This window comes from Rhodnius prolixus, unplaced genomic scaffold, assembly GCF_049639745.1.
Source record: "Rhodnius prolixus isolate KJV_2025 unplaced genomic scaffold, Rpr scaffold_1, whole genome shotgun sequence".
Taxonomy (NCBI): Eukaryota; Metazoa; Arthropoda; class Insecta; order Hemiptera; family Reduviidae; genus Rhodnius; species Rhodnius prolixus.
In genome coordinates, this window is record NW_027411581.1 from 62,091,734 (window position 1) to 62,108,823 (window position 17,090).

The window sequence follows — 17,090 nt, forward strand, 5'->3', positions numbered from 1 at the left end:
AATTGATTTAAATTTTAAGTTTTTTTTTTTGCATAAATAATTCAATAAAAATTATCAATTGAAAATTGAAAAAGCAAGCTAGGCAACTTAATAATAGAGGATTAAAGCGTAATTTTGTCCTTCTATACTCCAGTATTACGTCTTCTAATAGCACATCCGGCGACAGATCTCGCTGTTTAACAGGATTAAATAGACATCTTAATAATAGAGGAGTAAAGCGTAATTTTGTCCGTCTATACTCCAGTATTACGTCTTCTAATAGCACATCCGGCGACAGATCTCGCTGTTTAACAGAATTAAATAGACATCTTAATAATAGAGGAGTAAAGCGTAATTTTGTCAGTCTATACTCCAGTGTTACGTCTTCTAATAGCACATCCGGCGACAGATCTCGCTGTTTAACAGGATTGAAACAATTTTGTATAGAGCGCATTAAGAGAATTTCCCAAGCGGGATTTAAAGGGGGGCGGAAAAGGCAAAAGAAAATTTTTGCTGTAGTAAAAACGTGGAAATCAATTGGAAAAGCTTTTCCTTTTTTTTTGTTTCGAGGGAAACTTATTATTTCTTTTTTTATATACAGGGTAACCATGGTTACAGGCTCCACCCACTTTCTTTTTAAACGGCGGGAAATTTCGAAAAAATAAAAAACACGTATTTCATCATTTTTGGTCTAGTTTATTTTCCGTGATTGACCCATTTTTTTAAACCCTTGTATCTCGAGATACAGCATCCAACTTTGTTTTTTCAAATGGAACGTTACATTTTTTGTTGCATATTTTTATAGTATTTGAGCTCCTAAAAAAAACAAAAAAAATTTTTTTGAAATCGGTTAGGTTTTTCAAAAGTTATGGTAATTTAAAATTTATAAAATAAATTTCAGTTTATTGTCAAAATTACGTTATTTTTCTTAAAGAATCTGTTCACAATCAACGGCTAGGCAAGCCAAAACTCTGGACTCCCACGCTTTGCTTGTAGCAGCACTTATGGTGGCGAAGTCAAGATCTAGCCAGGCTAGAGTTATTCGACGTTTCAGATCATCGACTGAAGCCACAGGATTAAGGATACTGTACGCTTTATTTTTTAGGTATCCCCACAAAAACTAGTCCATTTGGATTAAGTCCAGAGATCGAGGTGGCGCATTGGGTGGGACAATGAGTCCCTAAACACTTTTCATGGAAATTTCTGTCCAGGCAACCTCGAACCACTCTCGCATTATGTGCCGGGCAACCATCTTGTTGAAAATACATATCTAGCCGAGGTTGTAGAGGAACATCTTCAAGCAGAGCTGGCAAAATGTCTCTAAAAAAAGTTCGATACCTTACACCAGTTAAGTTCTCTCTGTAGAAGTATGGTCCAATTAGTTGATTTCCTAAAACTCCACACCAAACGTTTGTAGAAAAAATAACCTGAACGTCGAATAACTCTAGCCTGCCTAGATCTTGACTTCGCCACCGGAAGTGCAGCTACAAGCAGAGCGTGGGTTTTGTTTCTTTTAGGTGCTCAAATACTATAAAAATATGCATCAAAAAATATAACGTTCCATTTGAAAAACAAAAGTTAGATGCTGTATCTCGAGATACAGGGGTTTAAAAAGATGGGTCGATCACTGAAAATAAACTAGACTAAAAATGATTAAATAGGTGTTTTCTATTTTTTCGGAATTTCCCGCCGTTAAAAAAAAAAAAGTGGGTGGAGCAATAACTCTGGTCACCCTGAATATAAATATTTGTAGTTTATCTGTTATCGGAAGTATAGTCTAAAATTTTGACTAATTTAGTTAGTTTTGGAGCTTCTTTTCGATGCAGTAATTCTCTTCACCTTTTCTAGTTATTCATTTTACCGTAAAACGAGTTTTGAAAAGCGTTGCTTGGGTACAAAACGTCCCCTGGTTCTACTCCAGCAACATCTTCCGAGTTGGGTAACGCAAAACCATTCGCTATGTTGGGATAAGTATTGTAACATATAGTAGTCTCTATGGGAGCCAATAAAGTTCGGCGCACAGAACTTATCAAGAGAAGGTGTACGAATAAAAATTCAATTTGAAACAAGTTAACAGTGAACTGGAAATTTTCTTTTGTCAACCCGCCCATCCGCCAGAACTGGCTGGAAAAACTTTTTATTAAACATTACCTTCCCATCTTGCAAGGTTATGTTATTAAAGTTCAAGCAAAAAGCTTGAACTTTCCTCAACAACACTTACTTACATCAAGTATGCAACTTGTAAACGTACACACTTCAAAACACAATGTAAATCTCGTTAGTATTAGTTGATAAAAGACGCAAAAGTTCATTAAACTGTATTGGAATGTTTAGCAATATCCAGATGTCGTGACGGTTGTACAATTGTAACAACTTAATAAACAAGGAATCATTGTTCTATATTAACAGGTTTTGTAACAGCAACATGGAACATCAATATAGCAAACTAAGTAACATCTAGAAATGTTGATGATGTAGAGTTGGCAGCAGTGGCGTTAATTACTAAACTAGTTCCTGTTTATCATGGTTTTACGTATTTAAAGTCACCCGTTTCGTGGACAGATAGATAGATAGATAGATTAAACTAGGGCGGCCTCAAGGCCTACTCCACTGCTGTCCCCTTTGGATCTATTGTGGCTCCCCTCACTCTAAAGCTCACCCTTCAGATCTGTCCTTTTAATCAGACTCTTAATGCTGGAGAGCGACTCTTGAGTAAAGCTCCTCTGGCCTTGAGTAAAGCTCCTCTGGAGAAGTAACATCCTTAGCCAGACAAGCCCATCACACTGACACAACACGTGCAGTGCAGTTTCCTCTTCTTCCTGACAGAACCTACAAAGACTGTCATCTGCCAGGCCCATGCGATGCATGTGTTTTCTGAGCCTGCAGTGGCCAGTTAATAGGCCTACAATTATCCTTATAGCCCCACGGCCTTGACGGATTAATTCTGCAGTCAGCCTCGGCGAATAGCCTCTGATGAACTCCTTCGCCTGTCTCTGTCCAGTGGTGGCGAGCCACCACTCCTGAGACCTATTCTGCACCCATAAGTTAATGGTCGCAGACTTAACATACTTCGAAACCCCAAAACAGGGCTCCGGGCCAACGAAGGGTCCCGCAGAGCCTTCCCGGGCCAATAAATCTGCCACTTCGTTTCCCAATGTGTTCTAAATGACCAGGTACCCAAAACCAGAAAGACCTTATTTTGGTCACTAATTTCCTTCAGGGCACCCAGACAGTCCCAAACTAGCCTTGAGTTGACCTGGTAGGAACTCTTGGGTAAAGTTCATAGGCCTCGGTTTTTCACTCCCTGAGAAGTAATATCCTTAACCAGACAAGCCCCTCAAACACTGACACAACACGTGCAGTGCCGTTTCCTCCTCCTCCTTCTCCTCCTGACAGAAACTGCAAAGGCTATCATCAGGCCTATGCGATGCATGTGCTTCCTGAGCCTGCATGGAACATTTTTTATTTTTATTGGTCCTTAAGCAGTTATTTAAAGTCTAGGTGCGTAAGTACAGAGTTTAAGTTGGCCGGAAGTGGGCAGTTCGTCTGTAATACAGCCCTCCACAGCTGATTCCTACCGTTCTTGTTCTTGCTACAAGATAATACGATTTTTATTTAGCTGTAGATTCATTATCCGAAAGGCATTTGAAGGAATCTATTTGGATGCCAATAGCTAGCTAAATGGGTGAGTTGGAATCACAAACTACTCATTGTTACTGGGAAATGTTCTAAATTCTGATTCAGTGATAGATAGATAGATAGATGGTAGATGGGACGGGACCTATACCCCAAGGCACCGCAGCCACAGAAGACTTATTGTGCCAGTCCCTTCTTAGTTCTAGTAGGCGAACCCTCCCCTCCTAAAGAGGTCAAGGACTTTCCCTACTAGTTGTTTTTGCGCTACTATCTCCTTCGGCCTCAACGTTCCAAAGGTTTCATAGCGCAAACTTTCGATTGCAACGCAATCGAACAACAGGTGAGAGGCCGTTTCCTCCTCTTCCTGACATAATCTGCACAACGGCTCCGAGCTGATAAGCCCCACCTTGCGCAGATGCTTCTTGAACCTACCGTGCCCCGTGAATAGGCCTGTAATCAGAGTAATCTGATTTCTGCCCAAACACAGAGTCTCTTTGGATCTTTGCTTACACAGCCAAGGCATCAAAGTCTTGCTGTGTTTAACCCCAGGACACATCACCCAGTTCTTTTAGGGGCCAGGCCCATGCGATGCATGTGTTTTCTGAGCCTGCAGTGGCCAGTTAATAGGCCTACAATTATCCTTATAGCCCCACGGCCTTGACGGATTAATTCTGTAGTCAGCCTCGGCGAATAGCCTCTGATGAACTCCTTCGCCTGTCTCTGTCCTGTTTACACTTCTCAGGGAGTGAGTGCTCCCTCCAGATCCAATCTCTGAGAGCCGCGCGAACCGAACCCCTGGTGATCCCCAGGACAGGCTCTGGACCGATGAAAGGAGTGTTAGTCCCATTCCTGGCCAGATAATCAGCTTTTTCATTCCCTTCAATACCCACATGACCCGGCACCCATTCCAACCGAACTTTGTTGTGCCGCGCCAGTAGTTCTAGGGCCTTCCTGCATTCCCAGACCAGGGAAGAGGTGATTCTGAAGGATACGAGAGCCTTCAGTGCAGCCTGGCTGTCCGAAAAGATGCGAATCTCCCTATTTCTAGGTTCCATCCGCAGGTTTTCCTCAGCGCATATTTTAATAGCAAAAACCTCGGCCTGGAAGACTGTGGCGTATCTCCCAAGAGATCTCTCAATGAGTACCTCGGGTTTAACCCCACACACTCCAGACCCAGTCCCACAGTCCATCTTGGAGCCATCGGTAAACCAAATGCCTCCCTTCCGGTACTGATCTGTCCAGTTTACCCTCCATTCAGTCCTCGGTTTAATACACACCTGAAAAGGAGTCTCGAAACTGTATTTAGGACAGATACTGTCCCCTGCCATGTCAATAACCGGCCCAGGGTCGACCTTATCTGAAATAATCATATGGCCAATGCAGGAACTTATACGCCTCCATTGCCCATTGCTCGCCATTCTGTACGCACTGGCCCTTGCCTCCGCCTGAATAACATATTGAAGCGGAGCCAACCCCAGAAGTACCTCCAGCGCCGCAGTAGGGGTGCTACTAAAGGCCCCCGTGATCATCAGACAGGCCAGTCTCTGCACCCTTGCTAGAGCCTTAATTGCCGTCTGTTGTTCAGTCTTCCTCCACCACACCACTGAACCGTAGGTGATGATAGGTATGACTGTACGTGTATAGAGCCAGTGGGTCATCTTTGGGCTAAGACCCCATGTCTTCCCACAGGTTCTAGTTATTCCACAAAGGGCCTGTTTAGCCCTTAATGTAACTCTCTCAATCTGCGCCTTCCAAGTGAGTCTGGTATCCAGGACAATGCCCAAATACTTGACCTCACCCGACACATCCAGAGTTTTACCAAAAAATCGAAGGTTTTTGTAGCTCTCCTTGTCCCTTCTCCTTGTAAAGGGAACCAGAGTAGTTTTAGAAGGGTTCACTGAAAGCTCTACCCTTCTACACCAATTTTCTATAACCTTGAGAGCTTCCTGCATGAGTTCAGCCACGATTGTCTCATGTCTACCCCTGACCACTACAGAAATATCATCTGCATAGCCAAGGACCGATTCTCAACCCTTTTTTTTTTGTCGCGGCGGCGCACTAACAGTAACTTTAAAAGTATTTTACTTAACCATTGTGTAAAATAGTTTGTTTATTTTCAATATAAAATAAAATATGTACTACAAAAACAAGAACATTATATGTTTATTAAGAGATTAATTACAAAGTTAATATTAAGAATACTTTTAATGAGGAATTTGAGCTAGATGTTTTTTTTTTTTGATAATTTCGTGTTTATATTTGGTAATGCTACTCTCATATCGTCTTCTACATAATTTTTATTGTGTCTTTCTAAAATTTGGGCGGCACACTTCAAAAACTTTCGCGGTACGCAAAAGTACCAATGCACAGTGGTTGAGAATCACTGTTCTAAGTATTCAATAAGCAATGGGTTTTTATTTACTGGGCTGCAAGAGTATGCAGGAGTAGAATTTTCTTTTTGACGTTTTTGGAAATCGAGTAAATTTTGGCCCACTTACTGCAGCAGGTTCTCTTTTGGAAATCGAGTAAATTTTGGCCCATTTACTGCAGCAGGTTCTCTTTTGGAAATCGAGTAAATTTTGGCCCATTTACTGCAGCAGGTTCTCTTTTGGAAATCGAGTAAATTTTGGCCCATTTACTGCAGCAGGTTCTCTTTTGGATGTTTTTTTTTTTTTTATAAATCTGACGTTGTTATTGGCTCTATTGGTGCTTCTTGGAGACAGGCACCGATATCGGCCTTCTCATTTCCTCCCAATCCGCAGTATCCTCTCAACCCACACCAGATACATTAATCTACCGTTAGAATTTATTTCGTATGGCAGATATAATATGTCCAAGCTCAAAATGGAAGGAATCTCCATTGAGTTTTTTTTAGTTTTTGGAGAGTAAGCACTCTCCAATATACAGGGTGTTCATTTTAAGACGGCTCAAATGCTTAAATGGTTAATCTGAGCAAAAAATGGTAGAGGAAAAATTTTGTTGCCCGTCATCTCTAGTTTCAGAATATGTGACTTGATTTTAGATTCCTGCCCGCATACGCGGCTGACGCGCGACCAAATGTGAGGGTTTGCAGTTGACCCCCATTTTCATATACACAGTTTTAAAGAGTATAAAAAGTTATGAAAGAAACGGGTAACCGCAATCCGACATCTTAAAAATTAAAGGGGCTAAGCCATTTCGAAATCTGGATATTTATTAATCATATTTCAATTTTTTTAACTTGTTATCAAAGAGAAAGAAGAGCACGCGATAGGTCACTTTTATGTATTTTTTCATCCCCTTTCTACCAAAAATATTGCCAAGGCAGTAAAGCTAGTATTTTTCTTAATATAGGGAAATAAGTCGTTTTCCGAGCGATTTTTCTAAGAAAAAGTCAAATGTTATTAGCTTTAGATGTTCACAAGCATACCCAAAAATGGGTAAAAATTAATTTTACATCTGTTACAAACAAGAAGGTTTAATAATTATTTGGTAATTTTGGGAGAGTTGCGTTTATTTACCAAAAAAAAAAAAAAATTGGAAACCTCCTGCCACATATTTAAGCGATCAATATCTTTCATGTAAAGGATCATACTTATTCCTTAATTTATCAAATAATGCACTTTACGCAACTTGTGAAGCATGTACAAAAGGTGCCTACTCAGATACAGAAAGCAGTTGATAACCTCCTGGCTAACCTGGCTTGCGAGCCAGAGGATGCACCTTTGAATGCACAGTACAGCTTCCTGAAGATACGCTACCCGGATGTGGGGGGCTAGAAATTTATTAATGGCTGTCAATTTGGATGCCAAATACTGAAGATAACTCAAGTGAAGTTTGGATTGAAAAGAGGCGCCCAGAATGGGAAATCATGAACTAAGCAACCCAAATTAATGTTATAGATCACCCCCCCATTTATGCAATTTGAGTAACGAGTTGTAAAATTATCGGTTCTGTAAAGCGGCTATTTCTGGTCCAAAAGTTTATTGACAGCCTCCTGGGGTGGTACCTAGACGATCTTCGATTCTTTAATTAGTGCCTTATCAGTGGCTACACTGACGCTCACCATTACAGAATTTCCTGTAAAAAATAAAAAAAACACGAACACAATACTTCCGTTACTTGAGATAAAGATTAAAAAAAGAGGAAGTGACGAAAGTAATTCATCATTTACTGTACAGTTTTTTTTAAAGGTTTTATACTCATATTTAAATTGCAAATTTGAACTTAATACCCTCAATTTGATGCAAATCGGATTAACATTTTTTAATAGTATTATCAGCTCAAATTGAACTGCAGCTTGATGCTTGTTGGAGAATTAAATCGTCGACCTTAAAAAAAGTCTGAATATGATATTTAATATTTAAAAATAAATTGATTTCCGGTTAGATCGGATTTCATCCTTCCGTTCCCGTTAATATTTATTGGATCCTTTTTCGTAATGCAACTGGAACATCGTAAAAGAAAAATAAACTGATAATGTAATAAAGGTTTTTACAGTTGATATGATTTTTTATCGAAAAATGATACTTAAAAACGGAAGTTAACATTTTTTTAACGTAAATATTTTTTTTTAAGGTGTTCATATTGAATATGTGAAGTTTACGAAAAAAGACAAAAACCATTTTCGAGAAATTGAACCCAATTCATTGAGTAAAGACGTAACTTCCGATAGAAGACGAAGATTTCTACGAACTTGTTTTTTCGCAATAAATTTAATTAGCTCTTATCGGTGCACAAACGATAGCATCGTACATTTTTGCAGAAAAAGAAAAAAAAATAGCCCTTTGAAAAAAAGTATCTCTCGGAAAAGTAGCTTTTCTTTTTTTTTCCGAGAGATACTCGAATCAAATTTCCAAGGAAAAATGATGCAAATAAATGTTTGTATCATTGTACAAATGGATTGTAGAAAAAATTGCAACAATAGAGGAAAATTTAAAATACGGAGAAAAAAATGCATTCAAGTAGTATTTCCGGTTCACCGACAATTTTGGAATTCCTGTGTGATTGCACTTGTTAAATATGTTATTTTCCAATTCTGAGTGATTTTTTTTTTTCGATCTTTCGGTGGGTAACAAACACATGCAAGCACCCAGATGTAAAAGAAAACCCTTTTTTCCAGATTCAAGGGACCTCCAGAGAAAATTTAAAATTGAAAATCTGAAGATATGCTGGATGTTAACATACGGAATGTAATTAACGTTAAAATTATGTTATAAAAATCATCAATTATTGTTCATTATTTTTGGTGACTGAATCATAGTTTCAGTAGGATGAAAAATTATTGCCAGTTTCAGTCATTATAAACTTTATTCTGCCGAGCTTTCGACCTAGGGTGACTAGATCACATCTACAGGGCTGTGGAACATATTTACAGTGTGGGAACAATAATTATATTACAATGAATATGTATAATGTAACGAAAATTTACAAAAATATTTACCTAATTTACAGTGTACTGTTTTTACATCATTAGAGGGTTGGTCTGTCTTCTGTCTTATCTGTTCATGGGACTGAATGTGATGGGTCTTTGTGTGATATGTGTTTGGTTGTAATTTCATCTCACGTAACCTAAAACTCACATCCACCCAATATCATCAGGACGTATTAGAGAGTTCTAAAACAACTCTTCAACTCAACAACTACTCTCACAAACACATCAACCATGCCATCAAATCATACTACGAAAAAAACCAATCCAATCAACTCATCAAGAACAAGAAACTTACAAACACCCAAAACGACACCAACCTACCCATGGAACCTAAAAAAATATGCCTCACCACCATATGTACAACCACTCACAAACAAGTTAAAAACATTACTACAGAACTCGACAATCATAATAATCACTACAAAAAATACCCCAATAACTCAAAAAGACAATTTTTTTCGAATCTAAAAGATCGGACTGAAAAAGACAAACAATCAAATCTTATATACGAAATTGAATGTAAAGTCTGTCATAAACAAATATATAGGTGAAACTTCACAGTATTTAAAAAAAAGAGACTGTACCAACACTCTTACGACACAAAACTAAAAAAGAACACCACAGCACTTTCCTGACACAGTACAGAAAATCATCACACTTTCGATATCCCAAAACACACAAAGATACTTAAATCAGTAACCAACACACAAAAAAGGAAAGTGCTAGAAAGTGATATACATATCTAAGGCAGAAAACAGTTTAAATTTCAAAACTGACACCAACAATTTAAACAACATATACGCCCAACTTACTACAAAATACTTGACAATTGGCAACACTGACTTCCTTACAACCTAACACAATCACACACATGGACATTCAGTCCATGAACAGACAAGACAGAAGACACACCAACCCTCTAATGATGTAAAAACAATATATTGTAAATTAGGTAAATATTTTTGTAAAATTTTCGTTACATTATACATATTCATTGTAATAATTATTGTTCCCACACTGTAAATATATTCCACAGCCCTGAAGATGTGACCTAGTCCTTAGGTTCGAAAGCTCCGGTATAATAAAGTTTATAATGACTGAAATTGGCATTTATTTTATCATCCTATTGAAAAATCATCAAGTTTTACTGTTATTTATCAATTTTTTTACAACTAATTATTACAGAAAATAATTTATCTGAATTGGTAAACCGTTTTTATGTACATAAAATCCTGATTAAGGGATTTCACATAATGTACAATGTTTAGAAAAAATAAAGATCTAAAATTTAATCCATTTTGTACAAACTCAGTCGGAATTATGTTCCTTACACAAAAGGTTATTATTACATTAGTACCTTTAGATTACACTTGGAAACTGTATTGGACCATTTGCATTTCAATTCACAATACTATTGGTTGGCCATAATTTTCGATTGTATCACCCTGTTTTTCATAAAATATGGCGTTTGATGGCGTGCTTTATGTATCTAACGTTTTCCCATAAACGAATCGGTAATAAAATTCTATTTTAACCCCTAAATTATAGCAAGAGAACCATAACTTTATGGCGTGATCGTAATAACCTGGTACATGGATTAGTAATAACTAATTTTATGATCAGAATTTAGTGCTTATCGTAAAATATAAAATAGACAAATACTGCGCTTGTGTGTGTTAATCACAAAAGGATTTACGTAAAAGTTAACTCAAAAAAATAACTAAAAAGGAATCCTGTAAGAAGGACACATGGAGCTTGGTACGTAATGCTAGCGTTTTGGCGCCACCAAGCGAGACACTTCCGGTTTTAGGTCAAAAAAAGATCAACCGAAAGTTCTTCAAAAGCTTCATTTTTTTTTGTCTACGTCACATTTATTCATTTTTGGGTCCCTTACTTTTATTTGAGACTTCTTTCCGGGCAAATTAATTGCAAATGGATGAGGTTAAGCCTTCAGTAAAAGTGCTATTTCAGAATTAAGTACAGTTCTGATGATGGGAATGAAATCTGTTGACGAAATTGAGAGTTTGAATCAGCTGATTTTGGATGGAAGCTGTATTCTTAAAAAAATCAAACTTTTCTTTCAACTTTGCTGAGTTAACGTTGAAATCATTTTAAACGTTGTCTGTACGAGGTGTGGCTATTAAATAACGAGACTATTGCTATAAAACATTTTATTTTAAATTTATACATATTTAGTTATTATCACCTTCAATATATACCCCTCCCCTATCCCTACAACGCTCCATGCGAATTTACCATTGTTCAGAAACAGTGCTGGAAGTCTTTTTCTGTGAGCTCCTCTGCATGACGCGTGCCGTTTTCTCTTTCACAGCTTCAACGGACCGAGAAATCGTGTTCCTTTTAATGCAGATTTGACTTTACGGGAACAGACAATAGTCATTTGGCGTCTGGTCAGGCGAATAAGGCGGATGGCCTAAAACTGGGATGTTTTATTTGGCTAGAAACGTCTTGTGACAGACAATGCAGTGTGAGCCGGAGCGTAGTCCTTGATGGAGAACCCCCATGACTTGTTCTTCCACAAATCGGGTCGTTTTTCACGGAGTTATGCAAGCACCTCGACCGCGTTGATTAATGTTGATTAATTATAATCGATATTTTTAACTGTTTTGGACGTGGAAGGGCAACCCGGGGAGTCTTCATCTCCGATGGTCTTCTCGGTTTCCTTGGAAACGCTTGAACCACTCAAAAACTCGCGCAAGTGATTAACATTCGCCATAAACTTCTTTTAATAAAAGATAAGTTTCAGTAGCGGTTTTACCTATTTTCATGTGAAATTTCACGACAATTCGTTTCTCTACTACATGTGTAGTATCATGTTTTCGGCAAAACGAAACTAACACCTCTTACACAAACACGTCAGGTTCCGGTCAGACAGATTTCTCTACAAACACGTGAGACGCCGGCAATCGAAAGAAAAGGCTTTACACTGCACAGCTGTCGGTCGTTAAGATTTGGCGCTTGCATAATTCTTTTGTAGCAGCATCAGTCTTGTTATTTAATAGCCACACCTCGTATTCATAAAAAATCAATTGTGGGACACTGAATTTTGAAAAATTTGTTGGCAAAATTTGAGGGAAATGATCACTTTGCTGAGTAGTTATTTCCGTTTTATGAGATGTGCTTCTATGGAACGTCTTCTACGATTTTATTTAAACTTTGTTCTTCCACTTCTTCTTCTTCTTCTTCCTTTGAGAGGATTCTGGCCTTCTTCAGCGGATTCGTCGCCACACATTGGTCTCCAACCTCTTCTACTCAGATCTTCTTCCACATCCACTTCGCGATCTTCCAGTTCTTCCTCGTCCAAAGGTTTCGTTTTGGGGCAGTTCTAGTTGGTTGGAGGAAGGCTTCCTTCTAAATCTAAAGTATCGTTTCATACAAAAGAACGACTTTATGTACTGTATAAAGTGAGTAAAAGTTGCATATGTTTGGAACTTCCAAGTTTAGATAGAATAGAAAGTTTATCGATTGATAAATTTGTTTCGATATAAATTTAAATTTTTATCGATAGAAATTGTAATGGTGACGTCCTGCTGTAAACCAGGTGTCTATTAATTTCTCCTAAATTGCGCAATATTTCACAATGAGCCTTATTTAATTGAATTTATTTTGAAGTCTATATCTAATAGCAGGCAGTTTGTGACGGAACAACAACCCACTAGCCACTATAGTGACGTAATAATACCAACAATATAACCTCCCAGTGGAACTCATGTCGTAGTTTACTGTCTGCCCCACAAAACATGCACACTTCTCTGTACATATACATTTTTACTTGTATATGTTATATTACTTTTACAATTTGGAGATCTTCAAGCACGTAACTTGGTTATATTACTTATATTACAGGAGTGCGTAGTGCTTGGTGGCCACAATAGGGACTGCATGAAGCAGGAATACCACTTTGCATCATCCCTGTCCGCTTTATGATCTATCCGGTTTTGTTCACTCTGTAGATTTGCTTGCGCGCTAGGCACATATACTATTATTAAGTCTGTGGGACTTTTTCTTTCTTTCTTTAGATGAAAATCCGAAAATCGTGCATATTTTCTTTTATTTATGAACAGGAAATAAGCTTTTTAGAAACTTTGGTCTCATACATTTTTGCTGTTGTACAATTTAGCCATTTCCATAAAATGAGCTAGTCATAAAATGTTTTATACAAGAATGCTGCCTGTACTTAATTAAGTTAATGCTTATATTTTCAGGCGGTCTTTAAATCCATCTACCAAATTAGGTGCCGTGGACGGAGGCAACTAGCAACTTACTTTGCTATAAATTTCTTATATTAAACATTAAATAAAATCCAAGGCCTACGACCTGGAATCGAATCCATTAAACCAACAATACATCTTAGCATTGCGGGTCTAGCCTATAACAGCCTAACATACTTTACTGTAAATTTCTCATATTAAACACATTAAATAAAATCCAAGGCCCTAGACATGGGGAATCGAACCCACTAATCCAACAATACATCTTAGCTTTAAGGAAAGCCATATTCCTCGGTTACAATAGAATAAAGAAGTTGCACAACTCTTAATGTAGACAATAAGAATGAGTTAATATTGCGAAGATTACCAAAATTGAGGCATTAATTTGTTATATTCCAGATACCCAGAGGAAAGAAGAATCTAGTGGAAAACGGAAAAGAGATCTGCATACTGAGTGTTGGTAAGTTTCCCAAGTTTTCTCATTAACTAGTTTTAATTACTTACGAAATTAATTTACTAGGATAGTTCCTATTTAAACACACTGTGGAAAAACTTCTATTTTAACGATAGAAGTTTTATTTCCTGTTTATTGATATATAGTAATAGACTGGGGATCGCCAATCTAGTATTTTATCATCCCTGAGCTCTTAAGTTGAAACAATATTGTTGCAAAAGGGTCTTTCTGTGGCATTTATAAAGCCATTGTGTACGCCTTTTGGCACGAAGCGCTCTCCTTATCTACCCAGCGCTTACGTACTTCCTGTGGAAATGCTAACAGTCTGGTGAATGTTCATGTAAAGCCGCACGCACCATGGTTCCTGTAATAACTGCAAAATTTTGCAGTCTTAGCAAGGTTTTTAATAATTTAAATGAATGTTTTGTAAATTACTAAGTGAAAGTCCTTTTTATTGTTGTGAAAATATGGTTAGGTTGGTAGTGCTGATAATATCCTTTGTAGTACGTATGTTTATTGGTATCACTGACCGGTTTTGCACTTTCATCCATCTTCAGTGGTAAAATAATCAGTTGCTGGGACAAAAGAATGTTTTTACGATTCATTAACATTTCTAACAACACACGTAACCTCCTCCGTCACTCAGTCAATAAAATGAAGTGTGAGACGGAAACATAAGTGAATTCATTACACCAAACTGTTTAATGTACCTCTGATTATGGATGGAAGTTCGAAATCGGTCAGGGAAGGTTACAATCCGGATATAACCTAAATCATTTATATTATTATGTATGTTTGATCTATGTAAACGCCTAGTGTCTTGCTATACATCTATCTTTCGGTTTATATGAGCGTAACACGTAAAAAGGAAGAAAGATTATTGCCTACTTCCGTCATCATCATCATCATCCTGAGCTCATCAGTCCATGACTGGATTCTGGCCTCTGAATTGCCCTCCACTCATCTCTATCCCGGGCGACATCCCACCAATTCCTGATACCCAAAAATCTGGCGTCGACACTAGCCCAGCCATCTTAGCTTCAGCCTTCCCACTTTCCTTCTTTTTTTCTGGAGGTGATTCTACACTAAAAAGTCTCTTTCAGGGGGTAAGGTTTCCCCCTTTAAGGATCCTTTAAAAAAAAAATGGCCCGCCCATTTCAGTCATAATTTTTTTGACTACGTATCTCTGGGAGTAATGAAACAGGCCACCCAGAAGCATAAACTGAAACTCTACACTGAAACATATAGAATTATTTGATTGGTTCTTTGAAAAGGAAAAAGTTATTAGAATGTGACATTTCCATTTATGGAATATATGTGTGATATTCCGGAAGTGAGTAACGTAGTTTTTACATTAATACAAATAAGTGAAAATATGTACGTGATAAACCACCAGTACTTTTCTCTTTATCGTCATAGTGGATGGAAAATTTTTGCACAAACATTTAGGGGGTATGTCAAACTTCCAAGATGGAAAATGGCATTTCCCACGTAATGAACAGTTATTTACTTAGTCAAAATTAATTCATAAAACATAATTTAATTTAACTTTAGTAATTTCTCTTTTAAAATTACCTGTACATTTCAATAGAAGCTGAAATTTTGTTTTTACTGAAGCTGAACTTTTTCACTTCATTCATCTGAAATTAAAGATGTAAAATTAAAAATAAGATTAGCCCCTCACCGCTCCAGAAAAAAAACAAAGTTATGCTTTTAAGTGAATGTTTGGAATAGTTCTGAGAAAAATACGAGTATCTGCTTTAAAGATCGGCTCTTAGTGTGCATACCACATTTTCCAACTTTAATTAACTTCCTGCTTTAAAAGGAAATTTCTAAACAGGAAAAACAATTTTTTGGTTTTAAATGCTTGGAAAATTTCAAAATGGAATTTAAAATGGGGGAAATGGGGATTTCATTGTGTGCCTATATAATTCAGAATTTTTTGTATAATTTTACAAGCTGAATCAATATTGTCATGATATGTCGTTAAGTTGCATTACATGTTTGACTGAATCACCATCCCCATAATGAAACATTTTCAATAAATAGGGATCCTAGTCCCGATGTTCTGTCCAAAAAAAAAAAAAACATCCTCCAGGAACCGAGAGCGGAATATCTATATAATGAGCTGAATTTTGAATATTATTCGTTAATTCTATCTTCTTATCTCCCTTTCAAAGTCTGTATTGAAGACCGGGAGGCTTGGAGTCGTGGACCCCTAATGGTGGGAGATTCGATGTGGTACACGGATGGCTCCAAGACGGGGGAGGGTGTGGGTTATCCTGTACCAAGAAAACAGCTGGTAGTGCTCTGTTCCGGGCGCCAATATCTTCAGATGTTGAGGCTACTTAAGAACAATACAAAAATAATAGAATAATATTTAAAATAATCAAAAATAGGCCATAATGTTTACCCTCTCACTTTATCTGGCTCTCTCTAAAAATGCAAGTCAATTTCAAGATTCTAAGAGTCATTAAAAATTACGTCAAATTCTAATAATTACAGTCAAACCGGTAGTGTAATGTACAACACTTTAAACTATCCAACGTAGTACCGGACCAACCAACGGAACTATTCTCGAACTATTCGCAACACACATCATTTATCATAGACCTAGTAACTTCTAGCTCTGCCAGAAAAAAGAGAAGACAATCTCACTTATCTGTCCGTCAAAAGCCATCATCAATTCATCAGCTGTCGTCTTTTACTACTCTTTCCGATGACCCAATCTGTGCTAGCGGAAATGATGATGCCAAATTGATATTTCTTTGGCGTTAGATGATTGTAAATTATGGCCTTTTTTTTTTTTACAGGCATTTTTTTGCCTTTTATTTTAGCCTAAGCACTTGTAGTTCTATTGCCTTGGACTTATTTAAATTTAAAGTAAAATAAAGCGTAAAAGTTGGTAAGAAAAAATACAAACGGAAATTTCGTCTTTAAAAACAAAGATTGTACGTTAAATAATAACAACAGACAAACAAATTTACGAAATTGAAAATTGTTAGGTTGGCAGCGCTGGATTAATATCTTTGATTATATCCGTCGTAGCACGCAGGTTTCTTACTTTCATCCATCATGAGAGGTTAATTAAACTCCAGTTTGGGTGGAGAGAATTTGGTCTTCACTTATATTTTCATTTCTGTGGGAGTGTACGGGGCGAAGCCGAAATGTAGCTTTTCGGGTTAGCCTAGGAAAACCAGGCTACAGTTTTTCAGGCTGAGCTAGCTGCAATTAGGTTCTGTGCTACCGAGATTAATGGGCGAAGAATTATTAATTCTAAGGTCGTAATTTTCTCGGATAGTAAGGCTGCTCTACGGGCAATTAGTTCCTACTAGGTCAACTCAAGGCTAGTTTGGGACTTTCTGGGTGCCCTGAA

General features: G+C 37.4%; 1 protein-coding gene across 8 annotated transcripts in view; it reads left to right on the forward strand.

Annotated features, from left to right (window-relative positions):
- The window catches only part of LOC141446048 (GTP-binding protein Di-Ras2), a 207,990-nt gene that overhangs the window by 52,745 nt on the left and 138,155 nt on the right, over positions 1–17,090 (forward strand). For all 8 annotated transcript variants that reach the window (XM_074112407.1, XM_074112406.1, XM_074112410.1 and 5 more), the window contains one exon: positions 13,660–13,720. The gene's annotated coding sequence lies outside the window, so the exon portion shown is untranslated. The remainder of the gene's footprint in view (positions 1–13,659; positions 13,721–17,090) is intronic.